This window comes from Mauremys reevesii, linkage group 2 (genome assembly GCF_016161935.1).
Source record: "Mauremys reevesii isolate NIE-2019 linkage group 2, ASM1616193v1, whole genome shotgun sequence".
Classification (NCBI taxonomy): domain Eukaryota; kingdom Metazoa; phylum Chordata; order Testudines; family Geoemydidae; genus Mauremys; species Mauremys reevesii.
The window spans coordinates 174,656,256-174,679,060 of NC_052624.1; the positions used below are offsets into that span (position 1 = coordinate 174,656,256).

A 22,805-nucleotide genomic window follows, 5' to 3' on the forward strand; every position below is an offset into this window, starting at 1 on the left:
CAGTTTTACATTGTCAAGTTTTAAAATAAGTGATTAAAATTTTCTTTAAAACAAAACGTGTATTTTTCAGCAGAACTGGTGCTTTATTCCAGCTGTTGGATATTTTGATTCAAGACCTACCAACCCCAAGCCGTGCAAGATCTATTAGAAAACAGACATTAGACCAAACCATGTCCTTAGTTAGAACCTTGCAGCCCCACTGATATCAGTGGGGTTACACGGGTACAATTTGACCTATTCTCTGAATATTGCTGTTTTGTGATATAGTTCCAACTTGTATTTCCCATGCTTGTTTCAGGCAAAACGTTACAGCTCCCTGAGTTGTGTGTCTTCTTAGTGAGAATACCACAAGAACAGTGGTATTTTGCATGGTGGTGAGCAAGTAAGAGCTCTTGAGGTTCTGGGGTGCAAATCCAGAGGGTCTAGGATGGAACAGAGGAAAGTTGAAAGAAAAAAGTACCATAAAGGTGATTTTAATATAACAATCTCTCTGTCTCTAAACTATCTCCTCCTATCTTTCCATTACAAACTGTTACGCAGACTGGAAATACAGGTATCTGTTTTAGAAAAATGTGCCGAAGTTGTCTCTAAGTTACATGGACTCAACATCTTGGACTGCAGTTACAATGCACTATGTAAATGAGAATAGAATTTGGTGCAGTGCTTTGTGTCAATTTGAAAAAAAAACAACCCCCAAACCTGCCAGTTTAAATAGCTATATTAGATGTCAGAGCATATTTTAAAGGGTTCAGTTAAAAGGCACCTGGCAAGACTGAACTTGAGATGTTTAATAAAAGACTATTATGAAACATGCCCCACCATGTCTGTATGATACTGTATATTGAGACTTGGAAACATAATCCTCCTTTCCATTTCTTGTTTTTAAAGAAAGAAAAGACAAAAATAGAGAGAATCATTGTTTATTTTTTCCCTTCCTGAAACAAAACCAGTAATGACTTGTGGTAGATTTCAAAACTGCTCAATTTAAATATGGAAAACAAAATGTCTGATACAAACCATGGGCTGAAAAAGCTAAACAAAAATAATCTCAACTCTCAGTTTGTTTTAACTGGTTTGTTTGTTCCATATAACTTCTTCTGTCCAGCTGTAATGATAATGATTTAAAAAAAAATAAAAAAATAAAAAAACCTTTGGGCTGGGAATTAGAATCCTGGGCTTTTAAGTCATAATCTTTGCTTAGCTACACATCAACTGGAAAAGAAACAACAAACTGTTGTCATGATGATGCCACATCATTGAGAAAACAGAATGAGTGTTTGAATTGCAGCATCATTCAAAATTTTCCATTACGTTTTGTTTAAACTGTACAGCATTCTCTGTGCAGATGGAAAGGAAAGAAACTTGCTTCATGAAAAAATAAAAAAAAAAATAAAGCCAAACATTTAGCTTAAAGCCATCTCTAAATCCTACTATACATTCAATGAATGACAACAGTGACACTTTCTGTTAATAGATTAAGCAATATACTGCATGGATACACAAAGTTTCTTCGTGGTTAGCTTAGAGGGACATTGTCAAGTTTAAAAAATCAAGAGCTCAATTCTCTTTTACATGAAGACCTCTTTACACAGCTCTGGTGAGTAAATTACACCCACTTAAATGTCCAGTTAAAAGGCCAATGGTGTAAAATAAGAATAAGGCTTCAAATATTTAAAACAAACAAAATTCCTTATTGGTATTTATTAACTGCCAAGATCAGCAAAACTAGCATAATTTTTAAAACATGACTTGTCAACATTTTGTTCTTTGTTCACATTTTTTTTCACTCAATTTAGCCATGAAATAATAAATAATATGGAAATAAGCTTGCTTTTCTTCTGAGTCATTTACCCTTTCCAGTGCCGCAACATTTTGGTTGTAAACATGGCAAAGGAATGTTTGCTTTTTGCTTTGAAAATATTTTTGTTATGTTTTGTTTTATCCCTAAATCTTTTCTATTCGTATTGCATTTATTTTTAGCACAAAAATTAAGTTTGGGGACTAACATGCAAAGGAAAGTCCCTTTAAGTATTTAATGCCAATAACCTATTTTTCCCAAATGGTGGGTTGCAGGAAAGTTCTGCGTGGGTCACCATTTGTGAAGCTAGATTAACTCATCACCAGGCCCAGGCCTATCCAAACATTCACTTCTCTTAGACTTGGTCTACACTGGGAGAGGGGAAGGAATCAATCTAAGATACGCAAGTTCAGCTACATGAATAACATAGCTGAAATCGACGTACTTAGATCGACTTACCATGGTGTCTTGACCAGGGTGAGTCGACTGCTGCCGCCCCTCCGTCAACTCCACCTGCTCCTCTTGCAGCGCTGCAGTACAGGAGTCAACGGGAAAGGGCTTGGGGGTCGATTTATCGCATCTAGACTAGACATGATAAATCGATCCCTGCTGGATCGATCGCTGCCCACTGATCCGGCGGGTAGTGTAGACATACTCTAAGCCTCAGGTAAATAGGAAGGCCCCAAGGGGGCAAGAAGTTGGAGAGCAATTCTGCCCCAGGCTTACCCCACAGCGGCAGCTTCTATCCTATGGGGCTTAGTCCATGCATTGTGACCTGGTGTACGGGGTCACAGCATCACTCTGGTTTGGCCTAGCCACCCCTCCAAAATGCAGTTGGTGCGTTGCCTTGGTAAAAGGTTTGAAAACACGGCAGTAACTTATGGGTTAGCAGTTAAAACAGACTGCAATCAAGGCAAAAATACCTCTTCTAATTCTTAGGTAGGATGTCAGCACTGCTAAATATAATTCACTGGAGTGATTTCACATCCACAGATTGCAAGAATCCTCTACTCTGATCCAAGAGAACGTGGTATGTAAAACCTCCAAAACAGTCAAAATCTGCTGTTATATTTTTCCCACTCACTCCCTGAGAAATCCAGGTATGTTTATAGTGCTATTTCTTGTGCAAAAAGAGGAGAGCAAAAGATTTTAAATGTCTTAATATTCCCCTGGCCTGCTCTGCTTTTCTTCAGGCCAACCACACCTTAACCAAACCACCTGCTACAAGCTACCTTCCAAGGGTCCCCTTCCATGCTTGGCTCCAGGCACTACAGAGGAGTGTACACTCCCACCAAAATCTTACACCCCTTCTGCAGCTGAAGCACCCTGGTAGTGCTGCCAGAGGACCTTCTGCTCATCATGGGTGAGACAGGGGTGCTGAGTCAAAAGCACATCCTCACCAATATAGGTTAATTGGGATCTAAATGGAGGCCCAATTAACAAATGAAGCTGCAGCTGCAGGGCTTATTAGAGGTGGGAAGCAAGCACAGCAGTTGGGAGCAGCTCAATGGAGAGGAAGGAAGCTCTGAAAAGGGGGGAGCCTGAAGGAAGGCAGAGCTGGCTGCTGATAGTGCTGCTCCTTTTCCCCCCAGAAGTAAGAGGGAAAGCTGAGTGGGACTTGTAAATATGTAAACAGTACTATAGGCAGTGGCCTGGTAGAACAGTATAATAAAGCACAGTGGTAGTGAAGGAGGCCTGCAATGAGTGGGGTCTGTATCTAAGGCGACGGAGACTCAGAGAGGACCACCCCATGACAATGGGTCAAAACAGGATTTTTCCTCAGGATGACAAGGAGTGGCAGCTTTAAATTGCTACCAAGCATGTCAGTAGACTTTCACTTCACTACATGTGAAACTTTGCTCCACATGTAGAGTAAAATCCTGGTTCCACAAAAGTCAGTGGCACAGCCTTCGTGGATTTTAATTAGGGCCAGAATTTCACCTGCAGTGTTTATAATCCATGTAAAATGTGGGGATTAGTTCCTGCTTAGGGTAACCATATTTCCCAAAGGGAAAAACAGGACACCACGTGAGGCTAGCCCGAGCTCCCCATAGCCCCCACATGGCTGACCCAAGCCTCTCACCAAACCCCTCCCACTACACAGGGCTGGTGTCGCTGCTTGCCTGAGCTCCCCTCCCCATCCAGAGCTGGCATCGCAGCTTGTCTGAGCCCCCTCCCTGTGCAGGGCTGTCCCAAGCCTGCTCTCCCTGCCCCCCTGCGTGAGGCTGGGGCTGGCATCACTGGGAGTCATCTGAGCCCTGTTTTCCCCCCTGTCCCCATCTGAGGCTGGGGCTGGTGTTGCTGCTTGCCCGAGCCCTGCCTTCCCCCTGCTTGAACCCTGCCTCACCGCTGCGTGGGACTGGCATCACCCTTCCCCTGCACGTTCTTTCACACCCCACTTTTTTGACAAAGGTGGGCATCTGTCCCACTTGCTCTTGCTAACTTCAGCGGTTGGCAAAAGCAAACAAGACAAATACCCACTTTTGTCAGGATAGCTGTGGCCGAATTTAAAAAAGGGACTGTCTTGCCCAAAATGGGACATATGGTCACCCTATTGCTGCCCCTTGAGGGAGTCACAGAGTGAAAACTGTGCCCTGGCTGAAAACAAGCAGGAGTTAGAGATGGTCGTACTCAGGGGCATACACAAGGGAGGGCAAGCAGGGGCACAGGCCCCCCAGTATATGGCAGAGTCACAGAGCTCCTCTGACCCCGAGGCTGCAGCAGGGATACAGAACGTGCCCCTCCAAAAGCGGTCAAATTTAAATGCCTGCGCACCCCCCCTGGCCATACTGCTATTGCTAAAACATATGATGGGAAGCTGGAAGAAATGTGGAGTAGAGATCCTGTGTGTGGCTGGTCAGAAACCCATAGCCAGATGGCTGACATTCTGTGTGGATCTTTGACTTCTACATATTTTCCTATCACATCTCCCTGTCAGGTCCAAACCCTGGATCAGGGGTAGTCAATTATTTTTTGTCAAGCTCCAAATTTCTTGGTCAAAGTATAATCAAGGTCCAGGTTCCAGAGAAAATGAAATAAACTAAATTAAAAAAAAAAAGATTTCAGAGTCCATTCAAACATGTCTGGAAGTCCAGATTTTGCCCAGGGTCCGCCTATTGACTACCCCTGCCTGGGCTGGTTCTGTAGTCCAGAAGGAGGTTGGTAGGGTTACCAATTTTCGTTGGATGTATTCCTGGAGATTTCATCACATGACATCTTTAATTAAACTAAAAAGTCCAGGCCAGTCATGGAGGGTTGGCAACCCTAGGTTGATGCTGTCAGAAAAAAAACTCTCTACTTCCACAATGCCAACCACTGCAGTTCAGAACTCACCTGGGTTTTTCATTATTTTTTTTCTCTCTATGCATGTTTTTAAGTGGAGCAAAGGGAATATGTAGACTAGGGCAACATAGATGACCCCAGTTCTAAAGAATATCAATCGAGGGAAAGATTAAGGAAGTTAATGTTATTCTCATTGGCAAAAGGGCAATTACACATTAGTGATTTGGAAGAGACCTGTACAAAATTGCTACTGCTTAAAGATGAGAAGACAATCAACAAAGTAGTGCATGGAACTAGGAGGAAAGGCGCAACTCAGACAATTCATGTATGCAAGGATGAATAAACATGGGATACATTATTATATTATTTGGGCTGCCCGGGGGGGGAGGCAAGTGGGGCAATTTGCCCCAGGCCCTGGGCCCCACAGGGGCCCTCACGAGAGTTTTTCGGGGCCCCTGGAGCGGGGTCCTTCACTTGCTCCGGGGACCCCGGAAAACTCTCACAGGGCCCGGGCCCCCGGAGCTTCTTCCACTCCAGGTCTTTGGTGGCAATTCAGCAGAGGGGGGTCCTTCCGCTCTGGGACCCACCGCCAAAGTGCCCCAGGCCCCCTGAATCCTCTGGGCGGCCCTGCCAGGACCCCATCTATACAAACATGGAACAAAAAGATGGTCCCTGCCCCACATTGCTTCCAATCTAAATATAAAACAAAAGACTGCAAACAGATACAAAGACAAACAGGGGGAGCACAAGGAAACTATGAGAAAGAGATTGAAGCAAAGGGTACGTGTGAATTCTGGAGACAACTACAGCCAATTTATTTCTGAAGGAGGAGGAAATTAGGGGTGCGGTGAAAAAGGAGGTGCTTTGTTCCAAAAATACTGTTGACTATCAAACAAAAGAAAAGATTAGTGATAGATGTCTGAACCTTGCAGACCTCACACAGACCCACATATGTCAAAATGGAGAACAAAAATGTCACTGGGTATTGTAGATTTCCCCCACTGTAGGCTTACCTCATAGTCTAAGGTGTGGATCCTGCAATGTGTAGCACATGAGAGAACTGCTGCACCCATGTGAGTCCCCCTTGAAGTCAATGGGGCTCCACACAGGCTTAGAAGTCTGCCTGCATGCTATCAGCTGTAGGATAGGGGCTAAAGTGGGTTCTGATCCTCCCAGGCAGCTCATTATCTTAATCTGAGCCTGCACTGATTCTGCTTTCACCCACTTACTAGTGGCAGGTCTAGTTGCATTGAGAAGTTAGATGGGATGAGCTATTTGTGAATGCTGAATGTATTTCCTACCAATCTGAAATACATTCCAGACATAAAAATTGAGAACCGCTTTTGAAACTGAAAACATACTAGAAACACATTGGTTTCCAAATGGCAAAGTGACCGACCTCCTCAGAGTTGTTATTCAAGCGACATACAGTACGCATTCCTTCTAACAATGCCATTTATAAAGCAGTAATGAAAGAAACTATATATAAGCTAGGGCTGTCAATCGCCGTTAACTCACGTGATTAACTAAAAAAAAATTAATTGTGACTTAAAAGATTAATTGTGATTAATCACAGTTTTAATCACACTGTTAAACAATGGAATACCAATTGAAATGTATTATATATTTTGGAAGTTTTTCTACATTTTCATATATATTGTATTCTGTATTGTAATCGAAATCAAAGTGTATATTATTTTTGACTAAAAATATTTGGTCTGTAAAAATGATAAACAAAAGAAATAGTAATTTTCAATTCACCTCATACAAGTACTGTAGTGCAATCTCCTTGTCGTGAAAATGCAACTTACAAATATAGATTTTTTGGGGGTTACGTAACTGCACTCAAAAACAAAACAATGTAAAACTTCAGAGCCTACAAGTCCACTCAGTCCTACTTCTTTTTCAGCCAATTGCTAAGACAAACAAGTTGTTTACATTTACAGGATATAATGCTTCCCTCTTCCTACTTACAATGTCACCAGAAAGTGAGTATAAGCATTTGGATGGCACTTTTGTAGTTGGCATTGTAAGGTCTTTACGTGCTAGATATGCTAAACATTCACATGCTCCTTCATGCTTCAGCCACTATTCCAGAGAACATGCTTCCATGCTGATGATGCTCGTTAAAAAAATGATGTGTTAATTAAATTTATGACTAAACTCCTTTGGAGAGAATTGTATGTCCCCTGCTCTGTTTTACTCATATTCTGCCATATATTTCACGTTATAGCAGTCTCAGATGATGACCCAGCATATGTTCATTTTAAGAACACTTTCACTACCGATTTCACAAAATGCAAAGAAGGTACCAATGTGATATTTCTAAAGATAGCTATAGCACTCGACCCAAGGTTTAAGAATCTGAAATGCCTTCCAAAATCTGAGAGGGATGAGGTGTGGCGCTTGCTTTCAGAAGTCTTAAAAGAGCAACACTCCAATGTGGAAACTACAGAACCTAAATTACCAAAAAAGAAAATCAATCTTCTGCTGGTGGCATCTGACTCAGATAATGAAAATGAACATGCATCAGTCCACTCTGCTTTGGATTGTTATCGAGCAGAACCCATCATCAGCATGGATGCATGTCCCCTGGAATGGTGGTTGAAGCATGAAGAGACATATGAATCTTTAGTGCATCTGGCAAATAAATATCTAGAAATGCTGGCTACAACAGTACAATGAGAACACCTGTTCTCACTTTCAGGTGACATTGTAAACAAGAAGCGGACAGCATTATCTGCTGCAAATGTAAACAAACTTGTTTGTCTAAGTGATTGGCTGAACAAGAATAAGGACTTAGTGGACTTTCAGGCTTAAATTTTATGTTTGAATACAGGGTTTTTTGTACATAATTCTACATTTGTAAATTCAGCTTTCATGATAAAGAGATGCACTACAGTATTAGGTGAACTGAACAATACTATTTCTTTGTTTATTACAGTATAAATACTTGTAATAAAAATAAATATATAATACACTTTGTATTCTTTCTTGCAACTGAAATCAGTATATTTGCAAATGTAGAAAACTTCCAAAAATATTTAAATAAATGGTATTCTATAATTGTTTAACAGTGCAATTAATTCTGATTCATTTTTTTTATTTTTTTAATCGCTTGACAGCCCTACTATAAACTCTGGCTTAAGAGCAGGAGTTTCTAGGCTCCCAAGTTCTCAAGTCTCTAATCTATTTATAGGCCATCAAAATTAAAAAAAAAAAAGAGAAAATAAACAGGAAAAACAAGTACAGTAGGACTGAAAATTCTTAAAGGGATACTGTCACGTGCATTTTTTTGAATAAATTTTACTGCTAACTGAAATACTTTTTTTCTTTACTCTGTTATTTTCCATTTGTAAAACACTAATCCAACCACAAACCCCAATTGTTTTCAGTAAAGCCAAAATTAACAAAGCTAGTTTGGGCTGCTTCCCTGATTGTTATTAATGAACTAAGGGGCCAATCCTCAGGTTGTTTTTTTCCCCTCAGGCGAGACTCCTGTACACAGCAAGAGTTTTGCTGAGTAAGGTCTGAACTGTCGGGCCTTAATTCATGGCATCAGCAGCAAATTGGAAAAAGGGGTTGGGGAGTTATGTTTCTTTGGCTGTCTCTGTGGCACTAATGTATTAAATGTGGTAGGTATTACATAAACATAGGCTATTTGTCACAAGAGTTTTTCTGATAGAGCAGTGAACTAAAAGCAGCAGCTGTACAATATTCCAGCTGTGATTAAAATAATTTTAGAATGCACCCGACTTGAGGTCGTATGCCAGGGTGGCCAAACTTACTGACCCTCCAAGCCGCATATGACAATCCTGCCGGGGCTTCAGCCCTGCAGGGAGCGGGGTCTTGGGGCTTCAGTCTTCTGGTGGGGTAGTGGGGCTAAGACTGCGGGGAGCGGGGTTATGGGGCTTCAGCCCCACAGGAGGCACCTGCCAGGGCTCAGGGCTTCAGCCCCATTCCTGCTAAAGTCCCAAGCCTCGGCAGGCACACTCCGCAGGGCTGAAGACCCAAGACCCTCCCACCTTACTGGGCAGAAACCAGAGGAAATGAGTGGGGGTTCACATGTCCCCCCGCCCCCGATTTTTGCCAGGATTTGCTGGTTCTGCTCGGTTACATGGTGCTGCAGGACCCTCTCCCTGCACTGCGGCTTCTGGAGCTGGCAAGCTGGGAGCTGCGGCTGTGGGAAGAGGCAGTGGCAAACAGCTGGGAGCTGCAGGGAGAGCCACTCCTTTTGCTGTTGCCTCTCCCAGCGGAGCTAAACCATTGCCCCCTCCCTGCAGCTCCCAGCTGTTTGCCCCTGCATCTCCAAGTGGAGCTAACAGTTGGGAGCTGCAGGGCATGACTGCTGCAGGTAAGAGGGTGGTGGTGAATAAAGCTGTTGGGGTTGTGACTCAGCCTATGGGGGTGCCAACCCTTTAAACTGTGCCTCACCTCCGACCCCCAGTCATCTCTGGCAGCAGCCCCTAACCCCATCACTCCGCCACAGGGCAGAAGACCCGTGCTCCCCATCCTCCCAGTCTAGTAGGCAGAGAATGGTGGGGGAGGGTGTGGGCAGCTCCGTGAGCTGCATTTTAACAGTAAAAGAGACACGTGCGGCTCGCGAGATGTGGTTTGGTCATCCCTGTCTTGAGTTCTTCAGAGGTTTTGTGGGAAGGTGCCTGGCTTTACACAGAAATCTCCCCACCAGCGTAGGTCCATCAGGTCAACTGGTCACTTGGGGAGGGCCACTGGAAAATTGTTCCCTCCATTTGAGACACTGAGGCCTCCCAACATCAAAAGATACTTTCCCCAAAACTTAAGAAAATCATGCCCTCATACACAGATGGATAGACTAAGATGTTCCCACTGGCGCTATATATGGGTTGTCATAAGGAAAGAATTGTGCCCTCTCTGCTCCCCCTCTTGCTTCATGGGTTAGTCACTTGCTGCCTGTTATAGCTTATAGCAACAGCAAATTATAACACCTTGCACACTGCCCGATCTGCACTGGCTGGTGCACTGGAGGAGGGGAAGGATATGAGGTTCTGACCACTCCCTGCCCCTTCCCTTTCCACTTGCTTGGCAGGGAGTAGACTCAAGATCTGGGTGGCCCACAGGGACTGCGGTGTCTTATTTCCTCTTTTATGCCACTGCATGGGTGCACAGATCAAAGAACAATGTAGCCCCAAGAGTATTTCTCCAACTTTGAAATATCAAACCTACACCCCAGCAAAGAGCAGTTCCTCACACTGGGACACTCCTTGGGGGTCACCTATTAGCTTCTTAACTTCCTAATCACCATGCTGTCTAGATTCTCTAGTACAGAACAAGAGAGATGTTGTTTTGCCTCTACTGCAGTAAAGACTTCTCCCCCACACACACACTCACACAGCTCAGAGGATGCAGGGTTAGAGTCGTTTTTAAATTTAATAATTAAAATTTAAGTGGGAGAAGAATACATTTAAGACAAAATGTATTTATTATAAACAACAGAATTTTGATTCTCCTGTTTGCGACATTGAAAGTATAACAGAAATACAGAAAACACGACAATTATTTAATTTTTCTCCCTCTGACAAACTAGTTTTCATGAATATGTGGAATAACAATAAGCTATTAATGAGCACTCAGTGTGATGACACAGCATAGTTCTAACCTTAATTATCACAGAAAAAACAATAAAAACTTCTTGATCCTGTCATACAAGGCTGTCCTTATTACTGTTTTTTTTCTTTGTTTTTAATTGCAGACTAATGACTTATTTGATATTTGGCATTATTTGCATACAAAACTGACATTCTGAAGCCATTAGTTTGTATTAGAGTGACCATTGCATAGATCATGTGGCTATAATAATGTATAGCCAGTTCTTATGTAGTAAAAGTGCTCAGTCACCAGCCTCATGACTAGAGATGGTCGAAAGTGAATTTCAATTTTTTTAAAAAGTATATAATATATATACACAATATAAAAATTTTTAAAAAGTCAAAATCAGAACAAAACATTTAGATTGTATAAAAAAAGTTTCAATTTTGATTCTTTTTAATGTCATTTCACAGAATAGTTCAAGTTTTTTTTTTCCAGACTGGAAAAAATTTAAAATTGGGACATTTCCTGTGGAAAAGATAATGCAGTTCCTACCCTGCTTGACTCTTGGTGCACTTAAATCACATGATTATATTGTTATGACTACATGGTCTGTTAGGCATATACTACTATGAATACACAGATCCATGTATGTGTAACTCCCACTTAAATATTTAGCAGCTTGACAAGAACAGGCTTAAAAATATGGGAAAAGTCTGAGGTAGGAGACAACATTTTATAGGTCAGTGGGTGAGATGACAGAGGCAGGATCTCTCTTTCTCTCGCAGGCCCCTGAAGGAGAATCAGGAGAACAATTTGCTCAGGGGCATTTCAGCACTCTTGTGCTATGATACCCATATTCGTCAACATGCAACAATCCCCCCTCCAGATGCAAAACACTACAGATCATGTTCCTGATAAAACAGACAATTTTCCTCCTTCTCTTTTTGCTGTTGGCAGGGATTCTTTACACTCTTACCTACCTAGGGCATAGCTTCCTTTTCCCTTTTGCCATGCATTAGAAACCATGAATACACACAAATAACAAAGTCTAGTTGGCCTGCTTTTTAGACGGATTTCAAATGTACCCAGGAAATGGATATCACTTAGAACCTTCAGCGGCCACTAAGACAAAAATGTTGCAAAGTGGAAAAGGTGGGAAACTAAAATGTCTCTCTATACTGAGTAACCTATTCAGGATGAAATTCATGGCCCCTGCACATAGCTCAAGTAAATGGGCTTTGTATAGAGGAAGAATGCAGGGCTGAGGAAAGGAAGTCTGTCCATTCACAGAGATCCATACAGATACTTGATGGCTGCTACTTCAGACCTTTCACTACTGTAAGGGTATTAAGGCCTCCTCTGGTCTTGCTTCTTCCCTTCCATCATGCTACTATGCCTGTGCAGGGTGTGCAGAGTCATATGTGTCTCCATTCTGCAGCTGCTTTCCCCTGTGAGGTGTAATCAAAGATATGCTGCTGTATTGAATGGGGGTTGAGGGATGGGGTGTTTAGAATGGCCCCTTATGTTGGTAGAGAAATTTCACTCTTAAGGAAAAACTAACAAGCTTATGCCCACAAGACTAAACAGATATTTAAAATATACCTATATATTAAATCCAAACTAGAACAAGAAAACCAATGGACAACTATTATGCTTCAGTCACGACAGGCATGCAATACCATATAAGCATTCTTTAATGCTATCTAACTCCCAAAATAATTTGTACCTTGATATCTGTCCCTCCGTGTGACCATCAGCAATTCACTGGTGACCTGATTTTCTAAAAGGCAGAGATCCTGGGCATGCACACAAAAATATGCATGCAATTGCATATGTAATTTGCCTGTGCACTTAACATGATTGCATAAGAAAATATGACACCAGACCAATCAAATGACTTAATGGACATCTACAAAACTCTCAGCCTTCTCATGCCTAAGCTCCAAAACATTAATAGAAGCATTCACCATAGCGGATGGCTCAGTGGTCCATCTAGTCTATTACCTTGTCCCTCAGATGATGGCCAATGCCAAATATTTCAAAGGATGGTGAAATAATTCCTGTAATTAGAGCTGGTTGAAAATTTTCTAAAGTCAAATTATGATGAAAAAAATTCAACACAATTTGGATTTTGAAGGAGAAAAATAAATCACAAAATGTTAATCAATTTTCCCACCACCTATATCCATATTGGACAATTATGCAATAATTTTTGTATAATACAAGTTTCCTCTTACCCCCCAACTCTTAAGGTTTATCCCTTTTATAATATTTTTATTCAGAATTGTAACATGCTCATTATTCATATAAATATCTAATTTTTATTTGAATCCTGCAAAGTTCAATGATGTCTTGTGCCAATGAGTTCCCCAGGTTAATTTCATATTGCATAAAAATAAGAAGACAGTTTTTATTCCAAAGAGTAGGACTCGTTAAATGAGTGGCTAGTCTTGGAGGATTGCAGAATTGCTCAAATTATACTTCACAGTACAGAGTGGGGAAGTGAAGCATTGTATGAATTACTCTTGCAGTATTTCACAAGCTAGTAAATTTTCTATGGAAATTATCCAGTGTGATGAAAATGTCTGTATTTCATACCTTACAAGAGCCTGATTTGAAAGAAAAATAGCACTCATTTACTGCAGCTTCATCGAATGCAAAGATAGCAAAGCTGAAGTGTTGAAATGTTAACATTCTACGAAAACTAATTATCATATTTTCACTTGCAAACTTCAAACCTGCTGCTAATTAATCTCTGTGGAAAGGATGTGTATGAATCAAATTATAATGCAAGTCAGATTATATGGAATGAGGTGTATAACATGCCCTGCCACTGAGGAGAAACGAAATGGATTGCTTGCTCAGGAATGACACACACACACCCAAAAAAAACCAGTGTGCTTGCTCTTCATTAGTGCACCAATCTGTACCAGCCAACCGACGACAGATTTACCCCAAAGAATTGTTGCAAATCACCTTGGATTTTCAAAAGTTTGCCTGTGGTCACAAATTATCTAGATGCAGGGAGAAAAAACTATTTGACTGAGCAAATCTTGACCTGGCACTTGCAGAGTTCTGTTGTGAAAACATCTTGAGGGCAATCAAGTGCCATTAGCACATGTCAATGGATCGTCTCATGAAATACGTCAAAACTCACAGTTAAGTGTATTACCCCCTCCATCACTGTCCAAGCACTCTGACAAAACAGTTTGCATATCTGCTTAAGTATTATAGAAATTAACACCTCCCTTCCAGGTATAGAAATCAGAAGGATGACAGCAGACAATTAATTAGGTTCATCTGCACTGCTGCCTTTACATAATTAATATGTTCATTACAGGTTTTAAATGCTTTTTTGTGTTTACTCTGAAACTATATTACATTATATATCCTGAACTAGAGGCCTGAATATTTTTAGGTAGAATTCTATCAAATGATTCTCATTAACATGAAGCTGTGGTGAATAGAATGAACGTGTTATAAAATCAGCCATTGTGTTCACAAATGCTTTCTCCAAATAAATCCCATGAAGTTTCACCATATCATTTCATTTTGCATGGCTCCACAGTGCGGAACAACCGAGCAGCATATGAGACATCATGTGACAAAAAAAAGAAGGACATGTGCAGCTCACAAGAATCTTTCCTCCTCATAATCTCTTTTATTTAATTTCATTTATTTATTTATGTATATTAATGTATTGCCACACACGCTTCAGATCAAAGGCTCCTTGGCTTCGAGTAGCTTAACATAGCCTTTTTATACACTTGCTTTATTCCGGGTCTTTATTCCTAAAGAAAGGGAAATAATGCACTACCACCATAGGACTGTTCAGTGTTATCAGAACTACAGCCTCAGTTTCTAATACTGTTTTCATTAGTCTGCTGGTTGATCATATCCATTCTTTCATTATTATAATTTTATTATGAGGCTTCTTTGTGTGTGCACATCTGTTCAAATATTTCCACTTGTAGACCTGCTTCATGGACAAAGGAAGCCTTAATTTTGCCCAGGTTGCATTTGTTTGTTCTCTCTCTCTCTCTCTTACACACACACAACCAGTTTCTAACCAAAGATTGTGAGTTTTAATGGTATTCATGGATACTGTCAGATTAGCTGGTTATTCCAGATGCTTGCCACCACCCACACATCTCTCTCTCTCTCTCTCTCTCTCTCTTCATCTGACCCCCTACTCCCTGGGGATTAAATATCCTAAAACTATAGTGAGTTAAATGTTTCAGGATATCTGGCAAATTTGATCTCACACAATTCAAGTTGTTGTTCCTTCATGTAGTGTTTTGTTGGTGGTGGGTTTTTTTAAGGTTGAGAGGTCATGAATGGCTAAATTCCCCAAAAAAGGTTTCATTCTTTTTTTGAACCTTAAATGCCATTTTCCCCAGCCCTCTCTCACATCTCAGTACGAGCTCATGCTTTACATTAGCTGAGAATCTGGTCCTTCAATAATTCTTAAAAGTTCATTGAGACATAACACTATTTCCTCCCTCCTCCTTTGTTATATTTCTATGGTGAAATCTTGGCTCCACACAAGTCAGTAGGGGGTCAAATGGGTCAGGATTTCATCTCTAGAATTTCTGCAGTAGAAAGATAACAATTTCTTATTGCCTAGCACCAACCCAACACTCTCAATCAGACTGGCCTGGATTAACCTGGTGGTTTGTTGATAGTGGCATGAGGAATTAGTTTTTACTTCTTATTTTTCTGGCTAAGTTCAATGTTTGCATTGTTGTTCCATATTAAACTCCTATGTAGCTCTTACAGAAAGCTTCATCTTGGTCCCAGTAACTCTGAACAGAAAATGTATTAAGACTAGAGCTGAGTGAATAATTGATTTGTTGGATTGGTGGTCAAATAGAAAAAAAAATAAAAAATTTTAGTTTCAGGTCAGATTTTTTTTCTTTTCTTTTCAGCTCAAACTATTCGCTGAATGTGACCTGAATTTGTGAATAGTTTCAGTCAAGCTGAAACTGCATTTTTCAGTGAATAAACTATTCATCCAAAATATATTGGCCAGCACTAATTGAGATACTTGAAAGAGCTTGGGGGAAAGGAACATGCCACCGGGTTCACTTGCAGTTGCTAGGATTCTGAATGGCCACCAGAACTAGATTAACAAAAGAGATGATGAAACAAAAATATAGCATCAGAGTCTCAGCCCCAGGTTTCTCCCCTCTGCACCACCTGAGCAGAACTCTCACTAAGAGTTAAAGGCATTCAGCATCTTTCCTGATCAGGCTTTAAGCCTTTTAAGGTCCTTAAGCTATTAACTATAGAATCACTGTCATGATTCCATTCAAAATACAGCACTGATGAAATATAAATTTTAAGGTAGAGTAGATGTTTGAAATATAGGGGCATTGGAAATGTAATGGTATGATTCCCTAGCAACATTTATATCAGTGAGGTAGACAGGTCAGCAATAATGAAAAGCATTATATTCTATGTTGTCCTCCTAGGATTGCCATTTTGCCCAGAAGATGAGCCTTTGTGTGTGGGCGACACAAAAATATCGTGGACAACTTTACTCCAAAGTAGACATCTAGTAACAAACTTCTCACAACCACAGGGACTTGGAAAGTCATTGCATCAAGATCAGGAAGACAGTTTAACAAGAAACTAACCCTGTGCTAGTATGTAAGCTGAAAACTAGAGGCTTGGATCAGCAATAGGCAAAAGGCCAACTTAAAAATTAAACAAAAGACATAGATAGAACCACTGTGCAGGGCTTGGTTTTGTCTGAGAATCCCATTCCTAGCAAATGTTTAAAACCTAATTCAGAGAAAAGTTATACTCAAGTCCTGGTGTACTCTGCAGAAGGAAATTCTGCACCATACAAACAAATTGACATCCTTCTGTCTGTCTTTTGCTTTCAGTATTTTTTAGTTTCTTTGCCTGAAGTCAAGTGATGTCTAAATCAGCAGTTCTTGATGCAGAACCTTCTTTCATGCTTATCAAGAGTAACTGTTTGTGACAGACTGAGATTTTTCTATATTTCTTTCTTCAAGCTGTCTCCTCTTCTAATTTCTTTATTATTTTCTCTTGTATTTCTCTTTCCATTCTTACTTGACTACCTTTTTAGTTTGTCTTCTCATGATCACCTTCTCCTTTGCTATCATCTCTCTCTCTCTCCATCTCTCTGTCCATATCATCTGGTTTTCTTTCCCTCTCAAAGGACCTGGTATTGCAAAGTGATGACTGCCCTCAACTCCTACATAAGTTAGTAGGCATTGAGGGTGCTCAGCCTCTCTCAGAAGGCACTCAGTTACCTTGCAGGTTAACAACCTAATCCCCTACACTGCCCCCTTTACCCACCCTCACTTTTACCCAAAATAAATTTCTTCTGTCCTTCTGAAGAATCACTGAGTGAAATTCTGGCTCCATTGAAATTAATGCCAAATCTCCATCAATGGGGCTAGGATTTCACCCAATGACTCCATTTGGAATATTCAGATCCAGTTGAGCTATGCGCTCAGGCTGACATTTTCATTAAACAGTTTGTTCAGTCTTAATCTTCATGTCCAACTGTCAGCATCACCCATGCATAGTCAAATGGTCACGTTCAGGGTTGCACCAAAACTTCAAAGAGGAAATTTACCAGTTATAGTGTCTCAGTTGTACAAAAAGGTTACTTCGCACTTTTTTTCCAGCTCTCTTATGATATATCTACACAAGCAGAGCACAAATTCTGGAATCTGGATCTTTAGGAAATAGAAAAATCACTGTGTCTGACTCTACTCGTTTGTTTGTTAAAGAAACATTTGCATTTTCTTAGTTTCAAACGTCAAGGGTGCAAGAAAATGTATTGAACCTTTATATATTAAATTCATTCAGTTTCCCACTATGCTGCAAGTGCTAGATTCCGCTGTGTGCTTGACAAATGATTAGATGGTTTCTTTCTCTGCCCTTGATAGTCTTTTCCCCCTTGCTTCTCCCTTCTTCTCTTGCCCCATCCACGCAAAGCAGATTTCTAAATTAATACTGAAGAAAGCACAAGAGCACAGGAAGGGGCATTAGTGACAGATTACACAGATCCACTCTGCAGGTCCCCAATCGTCACACGTCCACTGACTTCAATGGCCTTTCAATGGCTCTGATGTGTATATTGCAACATGCACTAGTGGGAGACTCATGCTACTTCTTTGCAAAGGACAAGCAGTGTTCACATCTTCACATAATTTAGCTCCATTACCCATTCCACCCTGTGCCAGAAGCATGGCTCTTATAGTAAAGACAAGGCCAACATTCCTCCTCTCCCCCACAAAGCAGGCTCCAGGAGCAAGGGCAGAATTTTGCCCTTAACTATTAACAAGTAATTAATGCATTATTGAACGGGAATAAATAGATAGCAATTAAATAACAAGTATTAATGACTATTTATTAACATATTAATAGTTGGCCTGAGAGTAATAAATGCAAATTAGTGCAAAGTGCTACCAAAAATTGTGTTGATAATAGGCCCTCCAGTAATTTTGTGTGTTCAGGATAATTACAAATATATTTTCCTTTCAAAAACCTACTGCTGGGTAATTTTTTATGGTTTACTGTAATATCATTTTAGAATTAGAAAATTAGCCCTAGTCTAATTAAAATAAATTTTGCAGTGCATCAGGATTTATTTCAAGTATGAGCTTCACATTATCTTTTTGGATATAGGGCTTGCATTGTCCCAGAAACTCTCACGGTGTGCAGACATTTGGGGTTCACGTTGGCCATACATATTTTATTTCATCTTAATGGGTTTCCCTGTAGGATTTTTGTGATTAAAGTTAACCTGTCGATAGTGTCCAGATCTGAACTTCAATGGATAAGGACCAAGCATGGTAAAATCATTGAGGGTCAGATTCTATCCCCTTTACTCATGCTGAGTAGTACCTTACTCCACAAATAGTTCCACTGGTTTCAGTTTCAACATGACTCAAGCTGGTACAATTGGGCCCTGCATGACTAAATAATAGTAATACCTCCCTCTTTGTAATGCTTTCCATCAATAGATCTCAAAGTGCTTTACAAAGGAGGCCAGGACCATTATCCCCATTGTATAGATGGGGAAATTGAAGCACAGGGAGGTGAAATGACCTGCCAAAGGTCATTCAGCAGGCCAGTGGCTAAGCTGGGAACAGGACCCATGTCTCCTGAGTCCCAGTCCAGTGCTCTAGTCTCTAGGCTACATTGCTAGGCCTATTAGGGATCTGGTCACTATAACTCCACTTCAGAAAATCATCACTGTTCAGCACATGCTTAAAGTAAACTATGTGTTTAAATGCTCTTCTAAATAGGATGAATTTAAACGCATGCTTAAATGCTTTCCTAAACCCTGATTGTCTCTGTCCTGACTTAGAAGAAGAAAATACCAGCTGACACACAGCTCTGAATTGTTATCTAACTTATCCTGGGAATCTGATGATGGAGTTTTACCTGATCTTCAGTACTTAATGTGACTCATCCACCAAAAGAAAAAGCCTAGGCTAAATCCATAATTCTGACCCCCTATTTAATTGATTTGATTAGCACTGAATCAATGTTATATTTTTCTGTATTCAACCTTAACTATGGCTCTGATCCTGCAATTTTATATGCCCAGAACACCCCTGCAACCATGCCAAGCTTAATTAACATAAATGAGCCTCCAATTCAGATATTGGGGTCTTCCCGCATAGTTCAGATTGCAGAATCAGGGCCGAAGGTTCTTATTAATGCAGTTCTTACTCTACCACTACCACATATTCTTTTGTCTGTCTCTTCAAGGCGGTATTTTTACTTTTCTACAGCTTGCCTCATTAAATGCAATGTGAATTAGCTCACCAAAAATAATAAAGTAAATTTCTGAAATCAACTACCTGAGTCTTGAAGGCTTTCCCCACCCCCACTATGTTCCAAACTGTTACATAAATGTGATTGTGACCATGTAATCTGTATACCTGGAAATATTATTTCTTTTTGTTGTTAATGAAGGTCCTACGGCACAAATTTATTAAAGGTATACTTTTCTATGGGATAATAATTGGGTTGATAATATTAAAATCATAGGCTCATTTTTAATTGCAAGGGCAGATTATGAATACAGCTTCTAAAATGTATTTTAATGAAAAACACTACATCCTGACCTAATCATATCAACCTTATGCTATCTAATTAAGGATGCAAAAAATCATTAGAGTTGCAAAATATTAGTTCCAGCTCCATCAGGCTGCTAGCTGCCCCTTCATGAATATATATATTTTTTACTCTATGATAAATAGTTAATGAGGTAAAAATGACAAAATTTGCATGTAGGCAAATTAGTTTAATAGAGTGATGTCTTCTCTGACTACAGAAAGTGACCTTTTTCCTATCAAAAGAATGGCTAAAAATACTTTGAAATGATGGCATGACTGTCTTTCCAGAAATGACAAATTGCTTGTCTGAACAATATAAAAATTATAAAATGCAATAACCTTAAATTCTCATCATACTGTAAATGTGTCCTCTCCTGCTACATTTATCAATTTAATAAAAGGAAATTAAGCATATTATAAAATATCCATTTATGGGGCAATTTTTAATCCAGAGGATAAAAATGAGAAGCGCATGGTTAAAAGTCAGGAAATACTGCAAAGGCCTAGACCTAGTTTTCTTTAAAAGGTTTGACTGAATATTTACTTGAACTGCTTCTATTTAATATAGCGCTATATATTTATATAGATACAGATATATGATTGGACATTCTTGCACTATCATTTGCAAAACTGCTCACAGTCAAGTTGGTATGTCATTTAAAAATGAACACATTAATATTGTACGCTATAAGGCCTGGTGGTGTGTCTTCCATACTGATTACTTTGAACAATTAAATGGAATGAAAAGAATGGGACAAGATAAATATCTTATGCAAATTCACAGCAGCAAAGGCACTTCAAGATCTGCAAAGCCAAGGATCAGATGAAAAATGGCAAACCTAGGCCCTGATCCTGCAGTGAAATGCATTCAGGCAGGTCTGCATGACCATGTGGAGCCTGACTTCAGGGAATTAACTGCGTATTTCTAGAGCTTTCCTGCCAGACAACACCAACATTATAAACACTAGATTTGCCCAAGATCTAGCCATTTAACAAAATCTTTGCATCATTACAAATAAAAATCAAACTAATATAATTAACAAATAAAAGAAAACACAAATCTCTAATGGGTATCACTTACTCAATAGTATTAATATATTGCATATATAGCTTAGGAGTTTGGGTTCAGGAAAGAAGTGGTAGTATTCTGCTCTCAAATCTTACTCATGATGAGCTTGACCCTGAGCCCTCTGAAATCAACACTAGAGCTCCTGTTCACTTTGTTGGTGCAGAATTAGGCACTATGCCCACAGGCCCATCACTCCCCCCATCCACCGTCCCACCTATTTCCCCACTATCCCTATCTGTCCATAGCAACTGACTGATTTCTTATAAGTGTCACTGAATTCAATGGGACTCTGCAAGACACATGGATCTACACTAGCAGATCTCATACAAGATCAGGGCATTTTAAGAAGATCAGGAAGGTGGACATTGGCGCTGTGCAAGCAGCGGGGACTCTGGGACTATGCATGGTGGGAAGGGAAACACGGGGACTCCACCCAGGTGCAAGGGCACTCGCCAATGGATGCCAAAGTGGAAATTTTGATGATTGTGTTAGTATGATTTAAGGTATAACATTTTCCACTCATTACGTGGTTGCATTTTAGCATTGTGACATGATTTGCATATGAGACTATCCCTGCAAATTAACTGCTGATGAGTGCTACATCTGCTTGGATAAAGAAACTCCTATCTTAAAACCAATCTAGCTGCTACCACAAAGGACTTACTTGCTGAACTGGGAAACAACTTTTCTTCTAAGCTACATTCATTTTTAAAATACAGGGCTCTGAAACATTAAAGGATCAGGGCTGTATACTGCAAGACTGCCATGGTGAACATGCAAAATTCTACACCATAAGCAAAACTTCTATGATATATTTAAAAAATATTTTCAAGTGTCTGATTTCTTTCAGTAGTTTTATCATGTAAAAAGTATTACATTTAACACCTGCCACTTATATTGCAAGATTTCTTCTACCCGATATCAGACCACTTGTAACTGTACAAGTATTTTTTCCCTTTTTTTCTATTTATCTTTTTCTATTCTCTCCTCTATTTCCCTTCCTTTTCCCTCCGAGCCCTTTCCATGCTATTGCAAACAACAGTAAACTGAGTAATATCATTATAGAGCAGTAAGCCCTTAAAAAGAAAAAGTCTGTTTGCAGTTGCCTAGTCTACCATATTTTTCCTTATGGGAGTGGTTGCCCGGGCTTATGAAATGAGTTTGTTTGGCCTCATTTTTATGTACCAGACGGAACTGAAAACAAAGAACAGTTTATTTTGCTTTGACCCAGTGTACGTTATTTTAAAAATTAAACTTGCTTTTTCACACTAACAAGAAACTAATGTTATCAGTATAAAATATAGGAATGTCTTAGTCAGATTTCTTCTCCCCACCCCACAAATGAGGTTAAGCACTCTGCACTTCAGGAAAAGCTAAACTTACCGAGTATCTGTTTTTTTCATTCAATCAGCACATTCACCTTTTTATTTCCCCTTTCAGGGTCCAAACTGTCATCAAGAAAGAAACTGGAAAATAATTACAGCTGTGCCACATGTTTATAACAGTGACAACTGAAGCTATATATTGATATAAACTGATGATCTCTCAGCTGCAGCTATAGAGACTTGCAACACTTGCAGACCCCAGTTTAAAATCATCAGTTTAAGTATATTAAAAATAATAAAAATCAAAGGAGACTCTGCACCGATTTCTGAGTATACAGATGTAACTGACTCATTTATTTCATATCTGTAACTGACTAGTTATATCTGCTGCAATAAAAAAGATGCTGCACAAAGAGTTGTCGATCGTTTCCAACCATGGGCATTTAGGGGTTCATGAATTTGTAAATTTGTCCCTGGTTAATCTGCACTTTAATAATCGCTCATTAACTGTACTGTAAATGATAACTTAGAAAGTCAAGGATGACAGCTTAATGCTTGGGAGTGAGGGAGAAAGACATGGATACATACTGGTACGCTGATGTTATTGTTGTTATTTATTTGCATTGCAGTAGTGCCTAGGAGCCCCA

At 40.0% G+C, this 22,805-nt stretch overlaps 1 protein-coding gene and 1 long non-coding RNA gene across 2 annotated transcripts in view; one reads left to right on the forward strand and one right to left on the reverse strand.

Moving 5' to 3' along the window:
• Nucleotides 1-22,805, reverse strand: part of LOC120397306 — a 427,598-nt gene that overhangs the window by 42,918 nt on the left and 361,875 nt on the right. The gene's annotated exons all lie outside the window — the stretch shown is intronic.
• LOC120396458 lies at nucleotides 1,272-22,548 on the forward strand. Its single transcript, XR_005593157.1, has 3 exons — nucleotides 1,272-1,597; nucleotides 2,792-2,898; nucleotides 22,274-22,548. It is a non-coding gene; the product is annotated as an uncharacterized LOC120396458 (long non-coding RNA).